Source organism: Bactrocera dorsalis, chromosome 2 (assembly GCF_023373825.1).
Source record: "Bactrocera dorsalis isolate Fly_Bdor chromosome 2, ASM2337382v1, whole genome shotgun sequence".
Lineage (NCBI taxonomy): Eukaryota > Metazoa > Arthropoda > Insecta > Diptera > Tephritidae > Bactrocera > Bactrocera dorsalis.
In genome coordinates, this window is record NC_064304.1 from 30,684,328 (window position 1) to 30,706,673 (window position 22,346).

Genomic DNA, 22,346 nt, shown 5'->3' on the forward strand with positions numbered 1-22,346 from the left:
GTTATGTTCGCACGTTCGGCGAAATTGGCGAAATAATTGATGAAATTCGAGTTTAGCGCGTTGAAAACATTTTCATTGAAAATTTATTTTTCTTTCTTATATTTTTAATTTCTATTTCCATACTTATTTTCCACACTGTTGAATTTCAGCAATATTAATTTTCAAACGAATTTGCATTTCGATAAAGCGCTGCATTGCAGAGTTTGGATTTAAAGTTTTTCATTTGCGACCTTGCGTAGCTGTAATGCCTGGTTTTAGGCTCATATTTGTTTCTTTTACATGGAAAAGTAATTGAAAAGATTATTTTGCAATTTTTCACTTAAAATTCTGTTTTTGTTAGGAACGTCATTTGCAGAACTAGAAAAGTAGAATTTTATAATGATTTGAAGAACTCGTCAATGCACTTCATTGCAATGGCGTGTGTTTGTTACTTGATTTTGTGGAAGATTGCAAATTCAATATAAAAAGTCAGAATGTTTTGAAACCAAACTTAATTTTTCTCTCAATATTGTGAAATAAATAGAAATGGATTTCAGAACAAATTTCAGAGTCTTTTCCAATTTCGGAATATTTGTAAGGAAACTGTGTTCCGCATTTTATTAGGAAATCTCAACCGGGTTTTCTCTGAAAATTGTTTCTAATATCATTCATTAGAAACTAAACATGCGAGTTTTGAACAAAGAAACCCTAATACTAGCGATATACATACCTATACAAAAATTTTCGGCAAGACATTTTGCGATTTATTTTGATTCACTTCGAAGTTCCCTACGTTTTTAAAGAAAAAAAACACAGTAGCTTCAAATTTAATGAAAATGTATTTTTTTTAAATGTTGGCCGCGGCTATGCCTCAGATGGTACATCCGTTGAGTACAATGTTCGATCAATCGTTCCAGCATTTCGAGTGGTAACTGACGCATGACATGCGTGAGGCTTTGCTCCAATGTCTGAATCGAAGCGAGATTGTCGGCATAGCATTTAGACTTTACATATCCCCACCGGAAAAAGTCCAAAGGTGTAATATCACACGATCTTGGTGGCGAATCGACTAGACGGGAAATTTTCTGCTCACCGAAGTGTGCTCTCAATAGATCCATTGAATGATGCGATGTGTGAGAAGTGGCAGCGTCTTGTTGAAACTAAATGTCGCCGAGATCATGAGCTTTAATTTCAGACATTAAACGGTTGGTTGTGTTGGCGCGAAACTGCCGCCATTGTCGATTGCCTTCTCACCCGCATTTCATCTAAAACTAATCGAGATAGATATAGAGTTATTTATATGTAAATGAAAATGACGCAATGTCGAGCCAAGTTGAAGCCCAAAGACTTAATGAAATGTGCTACCTGGACACCAAGGAGCGTTGATATTGCAAATAATGCTTTGTTCACCATGAAAAGCGGTTAAATTAGATGACAACTACGCCCACTCCTCATATAACGGCTATGTTGAAAATTACTGAAAGTGTCATAACTCAATATGTGAATGCGTTAAATGAGACCAAGCTGGCAGGAATGAGTTCTATGTGAGTTGTGATCAAAATTGAATAATGGGCGTGGCACTGCTCATATTTGCGTGAAGGCCTATACCTCAGAAACGGTGTATGAATTAGCCCCCACTGCATTAACCCCCACGGGGCAAAATGACTTAAGCCCCACCAATTTCTTAGTGAATCTTTCCCCACCAAAAATGACGGAATCCCCACGAAAAAAAAAATGAATTAAACCCCACGAAAATGATTTTATCCCCACCAATCGAAATGAATTAAGCCCCACCAAACGTGGGTGTTCTTACATGACAGAATCCCCACGAAAAAAAAAATGAATTAAACCCCACGAAAATGAATTTATCCCCACCAATCGAAATGAATTAAGCCCCACCAAACGTGGGTGTTCTTACATGACAGAATCCCCACGAAAAAAAAAAGGAATTAATCCCCACGAAAATGACTTTAGCCCCACTTTACTTCATTTTTAATTTATTTTGCTTGCTTTAAAACGTCAAGTTTTTAAATCAAAATTTTAACAAAAATTCAATTATACATACGTATGTAATATTTAAAAAAAAAGGTAAAGAATTAAATGAAAATATGAAAATGTGAGAAAAAGAAAATAATTAAAGAAAAATGTGTAAATATTCGTCAACATCTTGACGACAAAAAGGGCATTTAAATTTATTAAATTGTTTGCCACACTCTCTTATGGGTTTCTCCTTTTACGAAATGTACATACACTGTGATTTTAACCTTTCGTAAAAGGAAAAATTTCTTCTATTATTTTATAATTTACAAAATTATGGTTTCTCCTTTTACGAAATGTGCACTATTAGTGATTTTAATACTTTTCACAGAAGAATTATGAACACCGGGGTTTTGGACCGACCAGGGATATTTTTTTTCGAGCGCTCGAAAAAAAAAATATCCCTGGTCGGTCCAAAACCCCGGTGTACATAATTCTTCTGTGTCCAAATTATGCTTCGTTCAGCTATAAAAAATAATTATAAATTTTCCAATTATTAATTTCTCATTTTTTACCAATTCTCGTTCAGACTCTTATATTGTGAATATCGATAATTCGAAACGATCAGTGCATGAATCAATAGTGGCCATTCGAATTTACAACAGCTGTGCCATAATTTCGAACATAACCTTGCCATTTTTGTTAAAGTGAAGTGATTGTGAAGTTTTTCATATTTTTATAAAAATAACATAAAAAACCAATTTCTGTTATTGATTAACTAAACAACATCAATCGAGCGCTCGAAATAAATTATCCTTGGTCGGTCCAAAACCCCGGTGTTCATAATTCTTCTGTGAAAAGTATTACGTTGCTAACTGTTTGATTTATTTTTATAAAAGATCACGGAATTAAAATGAATTAAGCCCCACGAAAATACTTTTATCCCCACCAATCGAAATGAATTAAGCCCCACCAAACGTGGGGGTTCTTTCATGACAGAATCCCCACTAAAAAAAAAAAGAATTAATCCCCACGAAAATGACTTTAGCCCCACTTTCCGCCATTTTTAATTTTGTTGTAAAATTGGTGGGGCTTAAGTCATTTTGCCCGGTGGGGGTTAATTCAGTGGGGGCTAATTCATACACCCCTCAGAAACTACCTTAACGACTTCAATCTAATTTCGTTCAAGATTTTTTATTTATTTTTATATGTCTTAATGTAAAAATTATCGACGCCAAGTTTCCATACATTACAATATTGAATTTGAAATGAGACTTTCATTTTAGAGTGCATAAATCCAAAACCAAAATTGGATCATGACTTTTCAATGTCCCAGTACAGAATATGTGTGAGGTCCACAGTGCCTACAGCTGACTTTTTTCCGAAAATATTGTTCAATCTGTCAGGTACATTAATTCAAGTCAGAGAGCGTCGCATTCTGGAATTAATATGTCATGAGAGCAGTTTTTCCTTGCTATGGAATGTTTTAAGTACCGCCAAAAATGAATAAAATCGAGCAAATACTTTCGCTCGCACAAATACATCCGATATATTGAGTTCTGATTTTCTTTCTGACTTTAAATCGTTAGGTTATCTAATAGATGTGATATTTTAATGTTTTCATTAACACACATATACTAGAATATACTTGTTGCTTCTTATTTGAATGAAATTTCGTTCTCGTCCTTGTGTGCATGATAGAGTTTAATAATATTTTTACCCCGTCAATATCTTTTTATAGCTGAGGATTTTAACCTGCTTGACAAGGTACATGTTTGACCATGCATATGTGAACAATATCACGTAAATTTTCTGCTGAACGCCGTCTCTGTTCTCAGCCTAATCGTATTGATGTTCGTACACCATGTCGTATAAGTAACCTTCAGATTCAAAATGATAAGTTAGTTTCATAGCAATAAAGATATGAAAACTCATATTTCAGCCATTTGATGAAATTTTTTTTGGATACAACGATTTACTTGCAACCTAAACTTTATGGAAGTGAAAGTTTTGTAAAAACATCTGTTATGAAAAACATTAGTCTATTATTAAAAGAGATTTATTTCAAGCGTTTCCCATCTCTCTATTCGCAAATATTTCAATGCTTCTTTTTGCTTATATAAACATACATACATATCTACAAAGTTCTCTGTGGTTATCAAATATTTATTATAAGTTGTAATCCCATAATTTTCCTGCCAGCACTCACAAATAACATAAACACAAGACTTTTTTTCGCCCCTTTTACTGCTAACTATGTCCCTTCACATGCCATTATATTTAATGTTTAGAAGTTCCCACACTTGCTTTAGCTCTGCTGCTCTCCTCTCCTCTACTTTTCTCCTTTCCTTTCTCGTCTCCTCTTCTCGCCCCTGCTCCTATCTTCGCTCGTCTCGTCTTTCCATTGCCTTGCATTTGCTGTGAAAATGCGGCTTATGAAAATTTATATTCTTGTTAAAAAGCAAAAGTTATGCTAATGGCATTACTACTTGCCATTTCACATAGGAAACCGTTATTTCTACTCCTACTCCGTAAATCCACTACTAATACACCCACAAAAGTACCTGTTACTCTTTCCACTTAATAGCTATCCGCTCGCTCTACTTCTACCGCTCACGCTTGCTTCGCTCGGCTATTGTATAAGTAGCGTCCCGTTGTAGGTGCTCATTTTGTTGTTGTATGCTTATTTGCATTTTGCTTGCTTGCAACTCGGTTTTTGTTGCATGCGCTGCAGTGCAAATTTCGTCGGAGTTATAATTTTAATTTACATACTTTTAAGTTTTCATATAAAACTAAGTACTATGGCAACAAAGAAGAATACAATAAAAGTAGTAGAACAACAATAAAAAAGTGCCATCAAATTTATTTAGCCGGTGCTCATGTCGTCACGAGGGAAGTGTATTCATCTCATTTATGTCAGAGTTAAAAGCTTCTTTTGCACAAGCAGTAGTATGTGTGTGAGTGTGTAGAGCACGGGTCTGTTTTTATTAGATTTGTAAAAGTCTAGTAAATATATTAAAGTGTAAGAAAAAAGAAACGCTTTTTGTTGTGTTCAAGTTGGGGTTTTTTAATGTAGCAAAGGGTTGTTGAAAGTAAAGTACTTTTGAGCGTATATAAGAAAAATACTTTATTTGAGCTGTTAGAAAGCTACCTTTTGAGAGTCTATATCTCGAAGCGCTTAATAGCTGGCTGTCTCAGAAACTACAAATAGGCTGCTGCCATTGAACTCAGATTGAAACTCTCGGATCAGAATTTTGTCGATCATCTTAGTAGCACCATTTTATTTTTTTGTAAGAGAAGTAACTTCACGTGCCGATATGTTCACACGATTTCTTCTGAAAACCCTTTTATGAGATCACAATGAGAGCCTGTTATACGAATTCTAGTTTAAGAAGTTCATAATAATAATTTAAGGCTTTATTGGAAGCTGTTTGGAATACCTTCTACCGCATATATTACTACATCTACCTTTTAGCGAGTGATTCAAGTAGAAGCGACTGTTATCGCGCCATGAAAACCGACTATTTGATGCCTAAAATTGAAGCTCTTGATCTCGCAACATTTGGTTTCTACACGATGAATTTATTGAGAGAAGAACCCTTCGGTGAGCAGATAATTTCACGTTTTGGGCTGGTCAATTGGCCACCAACATCGTGTAATACCACCCCGTTACACTTTCTTCTGTGGGGATATGTAGAGTTTAAAGTCTATGCGGACGATCTCGCTTTGGTTCAGGCTTTGGAGCAAAACACTACGCGTGCCATTCGCCAGTTACCAGTCAAAATGCCGAACAAGTCATCGAAAATTGGACTCGATGGTATGTTATTTAAAAATCTTTAATAGAATTATACTCTCTTTATTGATGTGCTTGAATCGTATCTTACCCTTTGAGTATCAATTACCAGATTTTTGGTAGAGGTCAATAATACAGATTAAAATTGTGGGTTTACGAGATCTAATACTATTGAACTCTTCAGTCACTTAGAAAAAAGAAGAAGAAAGAGAGGAAAAATGAAATAAGAGGTATATAGAGAGGAAAAAAGGAAAACAAAAGATATATAGAGAGTGACAGGAATAAAGCGAGAAAGAAAGCGAGTTTTAGCTTAAGGGACAAAGAAAAAAAAGAAAGTAGTTAAGAGAAAGAAAGAAAAAGAAATGTAGCAATATGATAAAAGGGAAAAATTAAAAAAAGAAAGCAAGAAGAGATGAAAGAAATAAATTAGGAGAGAAAGAGAATGCTATATTTTGAAAGATATTAACAGCATGAGCAAACAATGTAGGTTAATACGTACCGCAAGTTCCCACAATTACATAGCCTCCATTCGTTGCACTTTCTGAAAGCGCTTTACTTGCTACCTTGCACTGTACCAAAGCGCCAAAAGATCACAACACTGCCAAAGGATTATATTAAGACAAACTTTGACGCCCTTAAGTAATTGGCTATATCACAGCCGATGAGGTGAGTCGCACAAACAACACGAAGTAACCAGTCGGCTTAATAAAAAACTCACTTGAAGTTGTCGACTCACTGTTTTATGGCAACACTTCTTTTTTGCCATTTTAGTCTGCCTGTCACTTGCTTTGCCAATTTGTTTACCAGCTCTAACGGGCTTCTCCCTCTTCCGCTCGCTTTCTCTCACACTGTTAGCGCACAGCTCACACCATTTTTATGCGTTTTCTGTGTTTTGTTACTCCTTCTTCGCCTTGGCTTTGGCAATGACACCGGATTGTCGTCTGTGGAATTTCACTTAATGCAAAGCTTAAGTGTGACTTTCACGACCTTTCACTGCCACGTTTTTTGCGCTCGTCGTCGGGCTCGTGTTTGTTATAAAAGCGAAAACACAAAACAAACAGCTAGCCATAAGTGAGGGAACAACATACTCGCATACGAGTACAGACACATTCGTGTGCATACGTTATTATTATTGATGTTGTGACCAGAGTTGCTGCGTTGCAAAAGTCTAACTCTACCGTTTTACTGCTGTCACACAAAAGTTTTATGTTGCAAACAAAGTACCATGAAAATGGGGAGTTTAATAAAAAAAAAGTCATGAAACAGACACTTATGAGGGAAAAAATACGGTACAATACAAAGAAAGGACAAGAGGCAGTTATATGAAGTTTTAAAAGTTGTGGAGATCTGCTTTTTGACTGAAAACCTTTGGAACTCTGCTCTGTTTATTTTATATCGCGAACTCAGGCCATAATAGCAAGCACAGGAGAATATTATTGTCAACTTCCTTTGTTTATAGGTTTGGTTAGTTTAAAAGGCCGGTTCTGCTACAAAGGATCTCACTTGAACTGCTTTGAACGTCGGTCCGTTGTGCTACCTTAAAATTTAATATATATGTTTTACGTCAAGCTTAAAAGTCAGAAGTTTCTTTATCCAGTCAGTTAGTGGCCTTCTCAGGGCAACGATACAAGCGTTGAGCTCACTGACTGACTGCGTACAGGGCGGTTAAGGGATGCCTAACCTCGGTGTCCATGGCTTCGTGTCACTTTATTATAAGACTAGCACTAGAGTGAGTGCTAGATCAGAGCGGATTGCTGGTAAATGTAAAGCTGATCAGCTGTCAAAGAAAAGTACCCCGGACTCGCTATTGGTAGAATGGGAAAGGGTCGGTGTTCCACTATCCTCGTGTGTTGAACTTAATGGATGCCAGCTGCAGAAGCAGTATGGAAGAAGACGTACTAGAAACCACTCAACACATCCTTCTTAATTGTCCCGTGTTTGCGAGATCTCGCTTTGCCGACTTAAAAGATTGGATTCATGAGAACTCTAGTTTTGGTTCATATAAAATTGTTTAGGTAAGATATGACAATGTACTTAAGGGTGATCCATTTCAAGGTTCCCTACTTAAAAAAAAATTATTTAATAGAGAATGTTTATTACCATTCGGATGAACATTCTTTGGCATTTATGTTTTCAGGAATTTCTTTTTCAATTGTTGGCCACGGTTACGTACTTATGAGATGGTCCATCTGTTGAAACCAAATTTCCGATGACTCGTTCGAGCATTTTGACTGGTAACTGGCTGATGACACGCGTGATGTTTTGCTCCAAGATCTAAATCGATGCGGGGTTGTCCACACAGACCTCGGACTTTAGATATCCTCACAGGAATAAGTCCAACTGTGTGATATCACACGATCTTGGTGGCCAATCGATCGACACATAATGTCTGATCAGCGAAATGTTCACTCAATGACTCTATTGATGGGAAGTACGGTCTTCGGGTGGAAACCAAAGGTCCCTGAGATCACGAGCTTCAATTTCACACAGCAAAAGTCAGTTATCATGGCGCGATAACGGTCGTTATTGACGGTTACGTTCCCATCGGCATCATTTTGAAGAAATGTGGATAACCACCGGTCCAGAAACCACAATAAACAGTTGACCTTTCTGGATGAGATGACAGCTCTTGAATCTCTTCAGGTTGCTCTTCGTCCCAAATGCGGCAATATTGCTTGTTTACTTCGTATGCAGACCCAGAAATAAGCCTCTCCGCTGAGCAAAAGTTTATTTTTCATAACCCGTTTCTAAACCAGGGTTACCAACTTTATAAATTTGTATCTCCTTTCATGTTTCTTCTAGTATGCACCCGATTTCTCACTGGGTACTTTTATTTTAAATTAAAATAATGCAGAAATGCTGTTATGTGGTCGTCTGCCGTTCATGTGCACTGAGGCATGTTTGCTGTCATACAAGAGGTACTCTCATTTCTTCACGTATGCACGGTCCTCGCCGCTGCATATGCGCTCATTTTTCGTGCGCTTTTGCAAGTGTCACAACTTAATTTGTGGACAATGGTGTCTAGACATTTTAAACGCGCAGCAATGCCACAACAACAAACAATAGTTAAAGAACTAAATGATAACTAACGGTAAGCAGAGAAACATTTCAACCGAAATCCTTCCGTTTCTTACACATTTTGAGGTTATTTGCTGACTCTCTTGCTCTGACGCCCGCTCTCCGCTATTCCATGGGGCACATATGCATGCTCGCACTTGTTTACTGCATTTCTCCATTTATTATATTTTAGTTTTATTTGTTTTTTGTTATATTTTTATTTATTTTTGGTTTTATTTGCCTCCTGTTTTCCTTTGAATTTCGTAATTTGTGGCAGACTTCCGGCGGTTTTCTGTTGTGTGCAGGTGCTTTAGAATGACTTCGGTGGCACGAAATGTCCTGCTGCACTTCCGGTTGCTGTGTTATGTCCATTAGAAATGGCGAAACTGTATTTTGTTGGCAAGTGCGTTGAACTGGGAGACTGGGAAGAGAGTAACACGAATATTGTTTAGAATCACCACAGACATAAATACTTTTAGTTTGCAGGACACTGTTTAAGGATATAAAATTTGACCAAAAATTCCATTAAATTTTCATATTAAAATTTAGTTAAATTACTTCAACAAATATGTTCGACATTTCATTTTTAAATTTATTACCCAGTAGACGCATGAAATCACCTGCAGCACTACCACATTTCTTCGCTGTCACTTTTGTATTAAATGACCAATGAAAAACGTCAAACACACAGCATAACACTGAAGTGTTCGGCGTGATTTCGACAAATGCCAATGGCTTTCATTTCTCTGGCGATAATTGTGCACATAATTTTCCGCTTTAAGTACTTTTGAACTTTTAAAAATATTTCGAGAGAAATAAATAAAAATCTCATTTAGCGGTAATTGCAGTTAGAGTTGGCAAATAAGTCTTTTGGTGGACAAACAGCCAAAAATTTTCTGCATACAAAAGTTTGGTCATAAATTATGCTCGCAGGCAGTGTGAAATTAAGTCAAATCTTTATGTACATACGCATACATATATATACAATTCCCTGATATAATTACGCTAAAAATAAAAAATGGAAAATAAGATGCTAAAATACCACTTGATAAGCTGGCCGACAAGCTTGATAAGCTGGCCGACAGGGGTAATGCTCGAAAATTCTACGAAAAAATGCGGCGACTTACAGAAGGTTTCAAGACCGGAGCATACTCCTGTAGAACCCCCAAAGGTGATCTAGCCACCGATGCCCAGAGCATACTTAGATTATGGAGGGAACACTTCTCCAGCCTGCTGAATGGCAGTGAACACATAGCACCAGGAGAAGGCGAACCCGATTCCCCAATCGATGACGATGGAGCAGACGTTCCATTGCCCGGCCATGACGAAGTTCGAATAGCAGTTGCCCGCCTGAAGAACAACAAAGCGGCAGGGGCCGACGGATTGCCGGCCGAGCTATTCAAACACGGCGGCGAAGAACTGATAAGGAGCATGCATCAGCTTCTTTGCAAAATATGGTGGGATGAGAGCATGCCCAACGATTGGAATTTAAGTGTGCTATGCCCAATCCATAAAAAAGGAGACCCCACAATCTGCGCCAACTACCGTGGGATTAGCCTCCTCAACATCGCGTACAAGGTTCTATCGAGCGTATTGTGTGAAAGATTAAAGCCCACCGTCAACAAACTGATTGGCCCTTATCAGTGTGGCTTCAGACCTGGTAAATCAACAACCGACCAGATATTCACCATGCGCCAAATCTTGGAAAAGACCCGTGAAAGGAGGATCGACACTCACCACCTATTCGTCGATTTCAAAGCTGCTTTCGACAGCACGAAAAGGAGCTGCCTTTATGCCGCGATGTCTGAATTTGGTATCCCCGCAAAACTAATACGGCTGTGTAAACTGACGTTGAGCAACACGAATAGCTCCGTCAGGATCGGGAAGGACCTCTCCGAGCCGTTCGATACCAAACGAGGTTTCAGACAAGGCGACTCCCTATCGTGCGACTTTTTCAATCTGCTGCTGGAGAAAATTATTAGAGCTGCAGAACTGAATCGAGCAGGTACAATCTTTTATAAGAGTGTACAGCTGCTGGCGTATGCCGATGATATTGATATCATCGGTCTCAACACCCGCGCCGTTAGTTCTGCTTTCTCCAGACTGAACAAGGAAGCAACGCAAATGGGTCTGGCAGTGAACGAGGGCAAGACGAAATATCTCCTGTCATCAAACAAACAGTCGTCGCACTCGCGACTTGGCACTCACGTCACTGTTGACAGTCATAACTTTGAAGTTGTAGATAATTTCGTCTATTTAGGAACCAGTATTAACACCACCAACAATGTCAGCCTAGAAATTCAACGCAGGATTACTTTTGTCGCTCATAATTCCCGTCCTGCTATATGGTGCAGAGGCTTGGATGATGACAACAACCGATGAGTCGACGTTGCGAGTTTTCGAGAGAAAAATTCTGCGGAAGATTTATGGTCCTTTGCGCGTTGGCCACGGCGAATACCGCATCCGATGGAACGATGAGCTGTACGAGATATACGACGACATTGACATAGTTCAGCGAATTAAAAGACAGCGGCTACGCTGGCTAGGTCATGTTGTCCGGATGGATGAAAACACTCCAGCTCTGAAAGTATTCGACGCAGTACCCGCCGCGGGAAGCAGAGGAAGAGGAAGACCTCCACTCCGGTGGAAGGACCAAGTGGAGAAGGACCTGGCCTCGCTTGGAATATCCAATTGGCGCCACGTAGCGAAGAGAAGAAACGATTGGCGCGCTGTTGTTGACTCGGCTATAATCGCGTAAGCGGTGTCTACGCCAGTGAAGAAGAAGAAGAAAATACCACTTATTACTTGTATATTATTCGTTTAAGATTTTGAGCTCTTATCATGACCCTTTACCATGAGCTTCTGCACCTGAAGAGCGCTGTCGAAGTGCTTGCGTCAATAGAAATTTAACCAACAGTCTCTCGTTAAGTTCAAATTAACGTTAGCAGAGGTCCGTTCTTTCCCGGGCTATTATAAGAAGTTCGGTTACACCCGAACTTAGCCCTTCTTTACTTGTTTATATATATATGTTTGTTCAGTCTCCAAAGCTTTTATCTGGGTGTTACGAAGGAGGGTCAGGATGGACCCTTGGGTAGTTCGGGACCAAAACTTCAGATGTCAGAAAGGCACTGCTCACGGGCGTTTTATTTTTGACAAGAAAACATGCAATAGTTAGGACCAGACTTTGGGGGATCAGGTCCAAAACTACACACACTCCCAAACCATTGGTGTTTGTATACAGTCTGTCAAGTCAAGCGTCTTCCACGAAGCTTCTGTTTAATATATGGCCACACATTTTCAATAGGGTTTGCATCGGGCGACTGCGACGGCCAATCCAATGTAACGATGCCAGATTGAGTTTTCAACTCAATGAGTACAGAGCTTGCTGCGGTGTTTAGGATCGTTGACCTCCTGCAGAATCCAATCTTCATTTTTTCTGATGAACCATGGCAGATAGCAGTAAAGCCTTTTTGTATATTTTTATCATTTTCTCGGCATTTAGGTTGTCAGTAAAGAGGTACAAAGTGCCGAATCTCTGATTTGAGAAGCAGCCCCAAAGATGCACCTTTATTCCATGTTTTACGGTCCGCTGAATAAGCCTCTTGGTGGAAGCTGACCAGGCTCGCGCGAGGACAGAACGTGCCCATATAGAACATTCATCAGTAAAAATGACATTTTCAAAATCTCTATCAATATTCTCATGAGCCCAAGCGAGTTGCTTTGTCACAAGTTTTTCAGTCAACAGAGGCTTCTTCATTGTGTTGCGCCATTTCAGATCATGAGTACGAAGAATGGGTCGGATAGTTTCTTAGGATATATTTAAACCTTTTGCCATTCATTTTGCTTGTCCTTGCCGCAGTGTTAAAGCAGGATTCCGCGAAAACAGATTCACTATTCTTTTTTCACCTTTTTTGTTCACTTTTTCTATCGAACCATGTTCTGGTAAAGCATCTACATTTTTAGCCACTTTATATCGCTGTATCCACTTCTGTACAAATGTCTTCGACTTTCTCATATGTTTAGCAGTCACTGATTGCGATATTTTGGGGCCTTTCGGGCTTAATCGTTTATTGGTACAAAGCGTTCCTTCTGACAGCAGATGTTCGTGCTACTTATTATGATGATATTCATGAGTTTTTTCTTTGCGGCTAACAATGAATCAAGCCAAATTTTAATACCATATTCTTCTGTAAACAGAATTCCAACGGGACCCTTCTGCATCGACGGGAACAAATAGTTGTCAGAAGAGGCCAGTTTGAGCTATAAGTCGGGTGAGTTATAAGTCTTCTATTCGGCTGCTTTTAAACGTTTTGAAATGGCTGCTTGAGTGACTGCCAAAAATTCTGCGACCACATTTTGTACTTGGAAAAAATCTTTATTAAGTTAAGTTTCAAATTTTTTTATCCGCTCAGAATGTTTTTCGCTTTCCAAGCCATATCGGATATTTTTTCGAAAAATAGTGTCATTAACAACGTTAACGTTTGTGAAACAATGAGGATGTCAGGAAACTAGCGGTGAGTCTGGATCTATGCTTACAACTCGGTAACAGACGATTAATCTATCGAATATCGTGGTAAAGGTGAGCCGAAGCCGAAAGAACTACCCCGAAGCAAGTCAAAAATCAAGGTTGTCCAAACAGTTTTCTTCGATTCTCGAGATATGGTGCACTTCGAGATACCACCGACCAGCCAAACTGCCAACAAGGAATACTATTTCGAGTTATTGATGTCTTAAGAATACAGGAAAAAAATTTTACAAAAAAATATTAAAAATTAAAATATTTAGATGGGGGGGAGAGACAGGTGTAAAAAAATGGCGCATCCTGGTGACATTGATCTTGACTCTCCTGGTGGTCAGTAAGGATGCTGTCATAGTCCCTACCTCAGGGAACCCAAAAAAAAAAAAAAATTTTTTTGAAAAATGGCGACTGCCTGAAAATAAAAATCATTTTTTACGCTTTTTTTGAAAATCCTGAATTTTTTTTAAATATTAAAAACAAAAATTTTGACACGGTGCTGGTAGGAAAGATAAAGAATTATATAAAGAAGGTTCACACAAAATTTCAAGTAAATCGGTTGTATAGAAGTTGAGATAATGCCGGTACCGTGTGGAAAAAAGTAGTTTCGAGAAAAACGCGTTTAAAAAAGTGAGTCAAACCGAACCGGGCTAGGTACTGCGTCACTAAAGTAACTGTAGCTCTTAAAATAATTTTAATTTTTAAAAATCCTTTGGAGGATATGTTCTTAAGGGTCTAAACTTTAAATATATGAAAAAAAAAATCGAATTTTTCAAAATTCTAGAGTAGAATACCTCCTTAATGAAATTTTTTTTCATTGTAAAATTATTTCGTTTATTTACATATACTTCGTTATATTTTCGACTTTTGACAATACTTTAAGATATTTTAATGGGGTTGCCACTTTAACCTTCAATATTGAAAAACATGCTTTACACATATGTATATACGTACATATGTATATACATACGTATTATAAATGTAAATATACAGTTATTATTGTCGACAGCAGACTGCTTATAAGCGCACACATATAAACAACCGTAAAGTTTTAATTCCGATAATCCTGCCAGAACACCTGCAACAGTGCTTGCTTGCGGTTGGTTCTACTTGTCTTTGTTGTCTTATTATTTTATTTTTAATTCGCGCCACACACTTGCCATTTTTATATTTTGCCAATTTCATACTTATTCAGCATTATTTGCCCTTTCACTTGCCACCTCATTTGCCTTTTTCGCCTGCCATTCACTTTGCATAACGGACCGTCGTCTGCCTTGCCATTGTAATTAAAATGCGCGACACATTGCATCGCTCCAGGCAACGGCACGCACATATGCACACCTGCCACCGCGTGTGTGTGTGGGTGTAGATGTGTGTGTTCAGAGAATTATTGTCGCAATGCTATTGGTTATGCAAATATGCGTATGTTTTCACTGCCGCCAGCGCAGACACACCAACACACACACTCATAAGGGCGCTTACTGAATTGTGATCTTCACCGCTGATGCGTTGCGCCAGCTCAGATTATGCGCGTCCGACGAGAATATCAACGTCATTTCTGGTATTTTTCACTCACTTGGGACACGCCGTAAAATAACAGTACAATTCGCTCGCTTACGCGGTGCTGAGTGGCGCAGCAGGGAAGCGTGAATCAGTTGCATATGCTGAATGTTGGCGTTTAACCTGCGGCGCAGCGGAAGCTCCATGCATATCTCCCACTCAGTGTGTATGTGTATGTGTGTGTGTTTGTATTTATGCAAATAATAATGTATTGTCTCAGTGGCTTTCATTGCCATGCTTTCGTGCACCGTCAGCGTGTCAGCGTGTGCCTTGCGTTGTCCTTGAATCCTTGTCCGCTTCCATTTCGCTGTGTAACAACTACTTTTGTTCGTCGCTTTGCCTTGCTTACTTCCTTCACGCTACACTTTCGCCAACGTCGCCGGGCAGAACGTCACCTGACAGCCCACCGTCGCCCCTTTGAGTTTCGTGCGCCGTTTCATGTTGTTCATCAGGTGGAAAATTTTAATGATGTTGTAATTAAATGACTTGGAAATGTATTTATATACGCAGGCAGACGCACACATATACATGCACACATATATAGATATATCAAATATATACTCGCATTTATATTTATGCATTTCACATTAAATTTGTATGGGATGGTTAACACGGTTGGTCAGGGGTCAAGCGCGTCGAAAGCAGTCTCGAGCTTTGCCGTCGTTTCCGTTATTTCTTCTGGCGTTTCGTCGCATTCACCGTTGTCCAACTGTCAATTAAACTTCAGTGCCATTCATTTTGCATTATTTTTTGTTGTTTTGTTTTTATTTTGATTTTATTTTTTTTTATTTTTTTGCCTTTCACTCGAAGCAACAAACGAAATGAAAACATATTTGTTTCGTTTATAGCATTCTTGCTTCGCATTCTACGCCCTCGCCTCGGTAGTGCTTAATATCTCACTTTTTATTTATTTTTCGCTTCTTTGTTTTATTGCATTCGCAAAATTAAACTTTAATTAAAGTTAAATAATAAAGGCATCGCTAATATCATTTTCATTCTCAGTTCGCTTTTCCATTCAATTTTCATAAAAGCTCTCTTTTGTGTGCTACTTGCTCACGACGCTCTTGTTATTATTTCTCATATTTATAGTTTTAATGTTTCACTTGAATTTTCAGCTCATTTTTTACTCCTTGGAAATAATGTCGGTTTTAAATTTTATTTCGTGGAGTTGTTATGTTTGAGCTCTTTAACACATTTATTATATCGAGTATTCGCATTAATATTTTTGTTACACAGTCTATGAATGTTAGAAAGCTCATTGCTTAACTCTTGTATGTTTTGTATGAGGGTAGGCTTTTAGGTTGCCGAAGGGATATACAGGGTAGGCCATTTAAAGTTGACCCATTGACCCAAAAGAAAACAATGTTTTTTGTTCATTTCAAAAATAATTTATTTTGGTCCAAGGGGATTTGTTTCAGCTAATATTTAAAAATTAGATCGCGTAAATGGGCACCTTTAGCTTTGACAGCTAAATGCACTCTTTTTTCGACATTTTCCATGACTTTGGCCAATGTTTCGGATGATATGGCGGCTGTTTCACGTCGAATGTTGGCTTTCAGTTGAGCTAAGGTCTTTGGCTTATTAGCGTATACCTTGGATTTCAAATAACCCCAAATAAAAGTCTGGTGGCGTCAAATCAGGTGATCTCGGTGGCCAGTCAACATCACCATTTTTCGTTTTCAGCCATTTCGATGGCCCATTTGCCAAAATTAAGGCGTCGCGGATAATCAGCTGGGTTTAGTTTTTGTGCCATTTGAATTTTATATGGAAACATCTTCAAATCTTTATGAATTATGCGTCGGAGAGTGGTGCGAGAGATGTCTAATTCCTGAGAGCGGCGATAACTCGATGTCGATGGAGTCTCCTCAATACTGGCTCGTACAGCTTCGATATTTTCATCAGAACGTCTTGTGCGTTGTCTGGATGCATGACTGGCATTACTGAGATTACCGGTGTTCACAAATTTTGCGTATAAAGACTTAATTGTGTTCTTAACTGGAGCACTTTTCACTTATTTTTTGCGAAACGCACGTTGAGTTAACACAATTGAAAAGTTATTTTGAATATAAAGCTGAACAATTTCAGCGCGTTCTTTTGGAGTGTACTGTTCCATGGTATAAATTGTCTTCGAATGACGCTTCTAACGCGGTATGACATTAGCCGATTTGTCAGCGCTGTTAAAAGTTACAGCGTTGCCAGATGGGTCAACTTTAAATGGCCATACATACTGACGACCAAAAATTTCTCAGAATCCAACACGCTTGAGACTAATTATTTGACCAAAAATCACATTCGAACCATTAACCACTCTCCGTATTCACCTGATATGGCACCGTGCGACTTTTTCCCTTTCCAAAAAATGCAAAGCGTTATGCAGACGTAGAGGCCATTCAAAGGGCTTGCACCGAGCCAAAACACTCGTTCGACATGCTTTTGGATCGTGCAAAAAGCTGTATTGAAGCAGAAGGAAACTATTTTGAATAAAATAAATTGATTTTGGCGAAATAACCCTTTGTTCATTTTTTTAAGTCCTGTTTACTTTGGAACACTCCTCCTGTACTTGGTGTTTTCCAATAAGAGTGAAATGATTTCTTTAAAAAAAACTCAAACTAATTGTTGAGAAAATTTAAATGTTCCTTATTTAGTGTGAAGTACAATCGATACAATTGAGCTCTGAATATAACAACATTCAAATGGGCGCCACGACTTCTTTTGCAGGAACGAATTCGAGGAACCGAATTTTCAAGTACTCTTTCTACTAAATCAAATCGTGCGTGACGTGAATAGTACATTCAATATTGACTGCTAATGCTTGAAGAGAGTCTCATTTATCGCTAAAGAGGAAAATAACCACACAAGCAGTAGTCAAATGGTGTTAAATCAAAACTTCTTGTAGGCCATTCAATGTCACAATTTCGTGAAATAATCGAGTCTTCAAACTTTTCTCGCAGTAATTCGGCTGTTGCCGGTGTTGTGTGGCACTTAGCCCCGTTTAGTTGGAACCAGTTTTTGTAAAGACCAACTCCTTCCAATTGCGCTCATAAAAAGTTGATTATCATCGATTTATGTCCTCAACAGTAACGCTGTCACCAGCTTCATTTCGAAAGAATTACGTTGGACGCTTTCACCGGACCATAAGACACACCAAGCTGTCAATTTAGGTGAATTTAATGCTAGTTAATTAATAATTTGTGAATTTTCTTCGCTGCAGAATCGACAGCTTTGTTTATTTACCGTACCACTGAAATGAAAGTGGGCTTCATTAGAGAATATGATTTTCTTAAAAAAATCGTCATCGTTTTCAAATTGTTCCAAGGAAAAATCTGCAAACCGGTTATCGGTGGTCCAATGGCTTCAGTTGATTGTAAAAATGAGTGCAAATTTGAAAATTTGATATTCTACATAGTGCAAGACTTTTCGCTCTTGAAACAATTGAATCAAGTGATTCATTCTCTGTTCATCATGGTGTACTATATTAGTATAGAAAATTTAATGGTTAACATTAACTGCGCATAACTTTTGAAGTAATGTAATTAAGGATAAAATATTTAGATCATTTTTGTATCACGGAAAACCTTGTAAGATAATATCATTATCTAAGAGGTGCCAATTTAGTTTTTAGGAAAATAAAAAACTTATTGAAAAGGTTTAAATTATCCCTTGTGAAATTTATAGGAAATGCAGAATGATTTAGCAACGGCTTGAAATTAAAAAATAAAGAGCTTGTTTACGTTCGAAATCAACACTGCAAATAACAGACGTCCTAGTATGGTATACATATGTACACTCCCAAACGAGCAAAAATTTCCTGAGTAAATTTTAAAACGTCCTACGAGCATACGTCATTTTTGTAAAGGTTGAGTGATGAGATTATAATAATTTGTAGTCTTTCATAAAGCCTGAACAAATTTGTTCAAATATTGGTTCAAATCCACAATAGTAGAACTTGTCTAAAATTTGTACAACAGAGCGCGATAGCATTATGTCAAATTCTCTATTTTAATCAGTTATTTTCTATGACAGCTATATGCTATGGTGGTCCGATCTAAACAAATTCTACGGAGATTGTAAAATTGCTTTGGACAAAAATTCATGCAGAATTTCGTGAAGATATCTCGTTAAATAGAAAAGTTGTCCATACAAGGACTTGCGCTCGATCGGTCACGTGTATAGCAGCTAAAGCTATAATAATCAGATGTGGATGATTTCTTCGGAGAATGTTGTATTGTCTTGAACAATAAGTCATATCAAATAAAAAGTTTTATATTATATATACCTTAGGGTCTCAGGAAGCCTTAGGGTAGCAGGAAACATCGGCTGGATATTGCAGACATCATTGCAAACTTAAACAAAGTTAACAAGATTTAAAAAAGAAGAACAGAGCAAATGGTTTTTTCACAAAATCAATTTAGTTTATTCTAGATAGTGTCATATCAGGTGCATACGGGGAGTGGTTAATGGTTAAAATGTGATTTTTGGTCAAATAATCGCCCTTCGAATGTTGGATTCCGGGCAATTTTTGGTCGTCAGTCAATTTGTGCAGAATAAACCGTGCACACACCTTTCGTAAGCCCAAATGTTCATTCAAAATGCGATAAATCGATGTTTTGGAGATGTTCAATTCCATTTCCATGAATTTCAATGAAGATTTTGTCTGATTTTTGATGAACAGTTTCGATGGAATTTCCGGTGATCACGGAATTCGATTGGCCTACATGTTGATCGTCATTTATGTGCTCCCGACATAACATTGAAACCACTCTTGCAATCTGCTACGGAATAGACAACCATTGGCATAAACTTGTTTCATCAATTGAAACGTTTCGGTAAAAGTTTTACCAATTTTAAAACAAAATTGAATGTTGGCTCTTTGCTCGAAGCTCATTTGCGCACCGATTACACAAACATACTGACACTTAAAACACAATAGCTTCACTTGCATTCGATGAAATGTCATGAAATTCTCACTGGACAATCAATAAAGATAGCAGACTCTAACGCACCAGTCGACATATAGATGGCGCCACCGGGCGGCGCGAGATTCAAAAAGTCCTGTTTACTTTGGAACGCGCCTTGTATTCTGTTTGTTGTATAAAAGTCGAGTAAACACTTAACACTTAACTGTTTAAGTCTACCATTCAACAACCTTTAGTTCAAGGATAAGTAAGCTCAATTTTAATAAAAAACCAACAAATAAATGTTTATCGATTTTTAATAACAAAATAATGGAACTAAAAAATAATAATTTAAAACTTCTAACACAAAATTATCCAAATTAAACCTCCGTATATATGTATGTATAACAAGAATTTTTTGATCTGAAAATATTTCCACAACCTACTTCCATACCTTTACGGATGTACATATATGTATATATTTACATATGTATGTATATCAGTTTGTTGTTGCATAGGAAACCGCTAAAAGTTGTTAAAAGCAGACCAAAGAGCCAATTAAACTAAAAACAAAAAATTCACATAAAAACAAAAACAAAAACAAAAACAAAAACAATATTTATAGAAATTTTGCTAAAAAGTTTTACAACTCCCGCCAATGCCGATAAAAAGCTCAGCAAATATTTTCTGCGTCATAAATAAAACGTTGAAAAATTGTTGCGCAACACCAACACGCACACAAACATACACATACACATGCAAAGATAATAATTTACTCAACTACTAACTAGAAAGGACAACAAAAGTGTGCCAATAGGCGAACAAGCGAACAAACAAAAGCAATAACAAGCGAACAACAACTTTATCGGTGAAATTTAAGTGGCAGGCGAGTGTACCGTTAGACATATGCGGCTCTAAATAGCGAATAGTTCGAGGCAATTTGAAGGATGCGAGCGAAAGGAGAGCAAGCTAAAATATTTTGTATTTTTAGTGGCGCAATAAAAATTACAAAAACAATGTAGACTGTTATTTTTTGTGTGTGTTGTTTTTGCTGTTGATTGTTGTACGTTTTACCTGCGCCCAGTTGATAACCTGACAGCAAAGGTGGCACTAAAATGATCTATATGCCACACGATACCGTTTGTGGTGTTGAAAATAAAAACAACACACGTGCCGAAGGCCAACCGCTAAACAACCGTTGGCACCGTTATTGGAGGCTGCACATAACTTACGTGCAACTAAATACGGTTATGCTTGTGTGCGTGCATTTGTGGCGCGGCAGATAACGGTGCGTGGTTCTTTTGTTGTTGTTGGTGCGCGCGGTTGCAATTGCAACCTAATTGCAATGAAATGGGCGAGTATGGTTGACTGTAGATTGTTGTTGGTGGTTATTTTGGTTGTTGTTGTTTGTAGGTAGTCGCATGTTTAGTTGTTTAGATGTAAGCTATTGAAAAGGCCTTGTCGCCTTCTAGGCGCAATGAGTGGGTACTATCGGTGTTGCGTAACTCGGCTCTGTTTTAAACCTAAAGTTATGGATAAATACTCAAGAACGGTGTTCAAAAAAATAAAATTTCATCACTTGCTTTTGCCAAGTTTCTAAAAAGGTTAAGGGTTTCTTCATCGGTTTTGTTTTTTTTTTTAACAAGACATTAAGGTTTTATGGGAAGTTGCTGCTGAGGTTGTCCAGTTTTTGGCAGCTAAAATTTATATACATATAATTGGGTATTCTATTGAGTTTTCTCTATTTTCTGAGCTCTCCATATGCTGACGCTTTCCTCTCCAATTTATTACCATATTCCTGGTCGGATTTTTCAAAAAGCATTTCGGTGTTTCGGTGGCTGTTTGAGATGAAAGTATGTTCATAAATTTAATATTACTTATTATTGTCATAAATTCCTTTATAAAGCCTACAGCTGATGTTAGATAGGGAAACGCCTGCTCTGCGGCCTCTACCAAGATGGTTGGACCCGAACCCTTTACCGGGGTGGGTCTCCACACCATAAAGGAGCTGCACCGTAAAGAGGAAAGAGTAGGCAGGGAGGAGTATTGGCTACAGGCTCATGCTATGAGACACGCCAAGCTGCTAATGGGAGGTTGCAACTTGAAAAGGTTCAAAATTGTAATAAACCTCCCCAGGAACAAACTCAGTCTGCTAGTCGCCTGGTACACTGATCACTGCAAGCTAAACAGGCATGTGCATAGCATGGGCCTATCAGCTTGCGCCAGCTGCCGTTTCTGCGACATGGAGCCTGAAACCCCGGAGCATCTGCTGTTAGACTGCACAGCAGTCTGTAGACGCAGGTCTAAGCCCCTTGGAGTATTGTTTCCGGATAGGGATCGCATTGTCTCGCTACCGCCAGGAAGTCTACTGGACTTTATTAACGGACTGGGTCTAGGCCAAAGGTCGCAGTGCATTCTTCATCATCATTCATTCATAGGGAAATGGTTGTTCTCGCATGGTTGGAACCAATTAAGCCATAGAAACTGTTCTCGAACTCGTTGAATCTTCTTAAAGGTATTTCAAGGAAAATGGATATATCAACCAGATCTATGCCAAGTCATAGCCGAG

At 38.1% G+C, this 22,346-nt stretch overlaps 1 protein-coding gene across 1 annotated transcript in view; it reads left to right on the top strand.

The window, feature by feature from the left end:
- The window catches only part of LOC105231878 (protein timeless homolog), a 455,353-nt gene that overhangs the window by 91,332 nt on the left and 341,675 nt on the right, over positions 1-22,346 (top strand). The gene's annotated exons all lie outside the window — the stretch shown is intronic.